General features: G+C 35.6%; 1 long non-coding RNA gene across 2 annotated transcripts in view; it reads left to right on the plus strand.

Annotated features, from left to right (window-relative positions):
* The window catches only part of LOC145681592 (uncharacterized), a 91,261-nt gene extending 85,739 nt beyond the window's left edge, over positions 1-5,522 (plus strand). For both annotated transcript variants that reach the window (XR_014130828.1, XR_014130827.1), the window contains exon 3: positions 5,357-5,522. This is a non-coding gene — a long non-coding RNA (uncharacterized LOC145681592). The remainder of the gene's footprint in view (positions 1-5,356) is intronic.
* Positions 5,523-6,000: the final 478 nt, after the last annotated feature.

Raw genomic sequence — 6,000 nt, forward strand, 5'->3', positions numbered from 1 at the left:
CATTTTCCTCCAACATCACATTCTCGCCCAAATGCAATCCAGGGGTTAGACCTAATTCTATAACATTGGTATCTGAGAGGTTAAAGCATCCAGAGCTGACCATATCACCTCGTATAATAGTGTAGTATTAAGTATAGTGTAATATTACGTATCTTTTCGACAATTCAACTTTATCGTGTACTACTTTACATGTGTTATTTCAATACATCAATCCAACCGAAGTGTATATTCTAGTCACAGTTTGTTTAGCATTGCTATATTACGAACCATAGAACTCAATGCACAGGGTAGCTCATAATTACATATAGGCATCTACATATGATGTTCCAAAGACTGTTGTAAAGAAACTAGCAACAAAATTTGAACATAAAATTAAACGCATTACTCTCATATCTTTCCTTACAATAATTTTAATCTCTGTTCTTCATGGTATGGTCCGCCAACGTATCATCCAAATCGATACATGCCTGGAGACGAAGAGCAACGTTGTCATAAGTAACTTGACAGACGCGTACTGGTATCTGTGGAACTCTTCTGTGATAGCTTCCCGTATTCCGGTCAAATTGAGAATGTAATGTTGATATACTTTGTCCTTTAAAACACCCGTTAAGAAAAAGTCAGCTGGTGCCAAATTGGAAGATCGAACTGGCCACTCCTCAGTTTCACGTCGACCGATCCAGCGGTTCGAGAATGTTTCATCTGTTCCGCCATTCTGTCTGGCATACACTAACGGTTCTAAGTCCAGTGACCCTTATCGCCACTCTCAGGCTACACAGTGTTACCATATCTCAACTTTTTGTCGAGAATTACAAATGCTATAGCCAGTCAAATATAATATACATAATTATGGGACACGCTGTAGGTTCGATAATAAGGCACGTAAAGAATAACGCGTTAAAGCATCTGTGTCTATCGTACGAAATGTATGTTGGAGGTTCTCGTGGCCATGGGTAGAGTATAACATAGAAATTCTGAAGCTCGTGAACAAATACGATAAATGTTTAAATGAAAGTGGTGACTATGTGGAGAAGTGAAGAAAACTTCAGGTATGTAACAGAATAGTTTTCTCCAATGAATATTGTTTTTTTTTTTCATTATGTACAGGCCTAATTATATATATGTAATTAAACGGTATTCATTTTGTGCATGACCCTCGTAGATTACATACAATATTAGTTTTTTCGAAATCGAGGTCCGAATGTGTTTTCCAGTTTCTTAAACGGTGGATACTAATAAAGTTGAATTTGCTAAACAGATCAGTTAGATAATAAGGTCCCGGCCGGCTCAGAACCTTGCCAAAAAGATAATAGTAAAACGGGTAGAAAACAGGAAGAACAATCGAACAACAACATCCACTATTTTGTCAGAGAATCAACCTTAAAAAACTACAAGAAAACTCATAAAATTGCAGAAGTGGACACAAGTGAAAACTTGTCCATTTCTGAAAGGGAAACAATACCATGTGGTTCTTTCTATGCAAATACAGAAGCAATTTCTACGTTTGAATCCATTGTGAAGGAGAGAAATTTCACTGGAAGCGCAAAATATTTCGCCTGCCATCTCATGGGAATATAATAGCGATTTGAACATTTTTCAAATTACAGGCTACTAATAATACAGTATTCAGGACAATCAGAAAAGGAATTGTATTTTGTAGTAATAATGATATTTTCTTTATCAATATATTTGGAACATTTTAGTTGCTGACAAAAACAGCTAACAACAAAATGAAATGAAATGAAATGAAATCTTTAAGTTTTACGGGATTGAGTATAGCCCGCTCCCCGAGTGATTTTAACGAATCATAGTGATTCTAACGGTTCATATTAGTTCATAATGAATCGGGGATATAGTATACATAAAGCTGCATCAGTTCCCGAAGGAGCAGACAGAACGCTCATACTTTTAGGGATTATTCATTGAGTATGTACGAACTTACAAAGGGGATAAAAAAACAATTTTTATTTACTTATCGACTGCTACGAAAATAAAAAGAACGTACCTGTACTTTATATCTCCATGTGTTGTGCCCTTGTGCTTCATCTGTGAATGTGTGTGTGTATGGGGGGGGGGGATTTAATGCATATCACATGTCTTGTGCACATGGATACTTCTTACTATTGCACTACGTAGAAAATTTATGGTATTTCATGTATAAGTGGTAATAGAACACAGAAGAAACGCAGATCAGGGGGTTCTCATATATACTATTACCTGAATCGGAATCACATGTTATAAAGATTTAAGATGTAAATATTGTGGTAAGGAGGCTTTAGTATTAGTAGTAGTAGCGGTAGTAGTAGTAGTAGCAGCAGTAGTGATAGTAGTAGTAGTAGTAGAAGTAGTAGTGGTGGTAGTTAGTAGCAATACTAGTAGTACTAGTAGTAGGAACGGGTTAGAAGCTCCGCAGGGGTTGATTGGGTTCTGTTCTGGATATAAGTAGTAGTAGTAGTAGTAGTTGGAGTAGTAGTAATAGTAGTAGTAGTAGTAGTAATAGTAATAGTAGTAGTAGTAGTAGTAGTAGTAGTAGTAGTAGTAGTAGTAGTAGTAGTAGTAGTGGCTCTTCCAGTTCCGGTGACAAAGAACTGGGGGGAGCGGGCTATACACAAGCCGCTTTACGTGCCACAGTTATGTCGGCTAGGCTAATGGAGACGGTGATGATGAGAAATGAGTGAAATGAAGAAAGTGGGAGGAAATGGGACAACTTACACACGTGGTGTTTGTCCACCACACAGTTCAATTGGCATGAGCAGGAATCTAACCAGGGACCCCACGCACGAGAGTCGAACGCTCTACCACTGACCCACCGCGGTCCCAGCTCTCAACGATAGGAAGACTTCTTACAAATAATTTCATTTTTTGTTAATTTGCCTTCTTCAGCCTCTTTTCTTTCTTTCTTTCTTTCTTCCCACTTTCTTTTTTTAATTCCAGTACCACGGCATTCTCTTAATTGTGTCTCTTTGCTAAAGTTTTAGCCTCCTTTTCAGCACCGAGGCTATAAAAAACGTGGACCTACAATTTAAGGTGGTATTCGAACCATCGTAATGCATTCAATTGTGTCATCCCAAGAATCGAATCTAAGACCTCGCTCACCAATGACACGCATGTTAATCATGACAACTAGCAGGGAAAGTTTTTGATTTTTTTCATTCTTAAATTATTTTCTCTTTCGAGTTATAACACAATCTCAACATTTAATGCAGAGCTGTGTAAACTCGGGGTAGTAACACCCGAAGCATGTTGGTTCTCTTACTTGGTGTATTATAAATCTAATCAACACGTTCTACGTAGAATTGGACAAAATTCACAATCACTCACCACTAATGATCAAATCACTTACAGATGAGTATAGCTACGAATAGATTTCCTAGATTCTCAAAATTCAAAATCTAGGGCAATAAAAAGACAATGCAACAATTAAAAATTAGAGAGATAAAACACTGGGTTATGAGGAACAATTTATTGTTTCTGGGATATTCTTCATGGCCATTTGAAAGTTCCTGACGTGTTACGTCATACAAGAGAACATATTATTGTTATTTTGCCTTACTCTTAGTTAAAGTGACACATACGAGTGTCAGTGAGTTTTCTCAGGCCTGAGAATTTTTATTATGATTTTTTTTTTTTTTTTTTACTTCCAAGGTATGCTATGCATAAGTGACTGAAGGCTTTCTAGAACAGCTTCGCAGTCTATTGACAGATATAAGCAGAAACTGTAAAAGAAATCGAGTTGTTTCTTGCAATCGATTCATATGTTTTATGTCCTCTGTTAGTCTTCTATTCGAACCAGAAGTGGTTCAAAATAATTTCAGCTTCAACTCTTATCATCATAGAAGGAAAATGGCAATAAAAAGCCAGAAGCAGTTTTCTGCAATCGATTCTGATCTCAATCGATTCTGCAATCAATTGTGGAAGCATATATTCAGAACCCAGAACTCTGTAGGGAAACCGAGAGTGGTTGTAATTTATTACTACATCCGATTTTAATACTGATTTCCATAGAGCCAAAACCCAGAGATATCGAGATACGTTGTTTTTTTTTTTCAATCGATTCAGCGTCCCCAAAATATGTTCCATCTCCTCTGTTAACCCTCTATACAAACCGAAAATGATTAAAATAACTATTTCCGGTTTCAACATTTATCGCCATAGAACAAAAATGGTAAGAGGGAGAGCGATCTGTTTCTTGCAAACGGTTCAGCGCCTCATCATAAAATACCATTACTACCCGCACATTCATTCCAAACCGAAAGTTGTTTTATTTAACTATCACTTCCGGTTTCAATATTTATTTCTATAGGGGAAAGAGGTCGCGTTTTTTCAATACAGTAAATCAACTTCCCGAGAATAAGTTCCATTCCTGATTTACAGAATCTTATAAAAATCGGAAAATGACTGAAATTAACCATTTCCGGTTCGAATATTTATCGCCATAGAACACAAAACGAAGATAGAGAACGTCATTGGTTTTCTTCAATCAATGCAGTGTCTAAAAAGTATGCTTCATTGTAACCATTAACACTCTACTACTTCCGGTTTAAAATTGATTTCAATAGAACCAAAACTATGAGACATCGTGAAGCTGTTTCTTGCATTTGATTCAGCGTCCGAAGATTAGGCTCTATATCCTCCATTATCTCTCTAATTAAACCGAAAGAGGTTCAAATTAACGATTTTCGGTTTCAACATTTATTACCATAAGGAAAAACAGTAAAATATTGCGAGTAGACCTAATGGCTTTTACGGATTCAGCTTCCGAGGAACAGCTTTTTTTGGTATTATCTCATTGGAACCAATAGTTATAGTTTGAGAATCGAATTCGGGTAGTTAGGATGTCTACCGTAGTTCCATATAATGAAACGTTACTCACTTGTTTTGTCTTTTCCCATACTCACTTGTACGCAACAAAATTTTATGACTAAATCATTAAGATATGTATACTAAATACCTGAAACGATATGGGTTTGAGGGCGATGAAATTCTGCATATTTCAATCTTTACTTAAAAGGACCACCGCTAATGAAATTCTTATTCATCTCTTCGAACAATAATAATTTATAAATTATTTTGGAATTCACTAATAAACGTAGAAAATACTTTTCTTTTTAAAGAAAATGATCCCTTTTTTTTTTACTGAACACAATTTAGAATTTTTGATAACAATAATTCATTATGCTACGGAAATCAATACATCGGAAGTTAAAATATACTGAAAGAATTAGCAGTAACTAAACTAATAGTTTGTCTAATTTTAGATTAGTGATTAGAATTAGCTTAGTTTACTTTTAATTTTCTGAAAGTAACTTGTTTTGTTCATATACTGAGAGGGTTTTTTTTTTTTTTTTTTTTACACCAGGTGGAACGAATCTCAAGATTTGATCATCAAATGACCTAACTTCGATGTCTGTTGGACAATATTAACTCCGCTATGTAACGTGTGTTACAACTGGAGGTGATAACTGATTTTTTCCACACGACTGTATTTTCCTGATGATGTACTTTTCTTTCACTTAATAAAGTAATAGGCATATGATTTGACTTCTTTATGTTGTAATATTATTTGTCTGTTGGTTGATTCGTTGATCGTTTAGAACTTAATATCTATCAACAGTGAAACTATAAGACGTAGATCTGTAGCTTAACGTGGAATCCGAACCACATGATCTTCCACCAGAAATCCCGAGTCTCCCACGCCAAAGACGCGTACGCTTACTATACAGCCACGGTGAAGCTCATATTATTCTTCTGTGTATAGGCGAATGCTGTTGTATATATGCCTTACATGTAAATTCTTTTTCTCAGGAAACAGCTTTCCAGATCAAAGATTAAAAAAAAAAAATACTACCTAGACCTTCGCAATTCCGACAGGTTTACCAACAAGAAAACATATTTCCCATATTTATAAATTATAGTAACATGCACAAAATATGAAAGTAGACTGCTTGCACGTTACCATTAAACAATTATATACACTTATCTCGAACATTTATGTAGATATTG

The sequence above is a fragment of the Thermobia domestica genome, chromosome 3 (assembly GCF_964235325.1).
Source record: "Thermobia domestica chromosome 3, izTheDome1.hap1.1, whole genome shotgun sequence".
NCBI lineage: Eukaryota > Metazoa > Arthropoda > Insecta > Zygentoma > Lepismatidae > Thermobia > Thermobia domestica.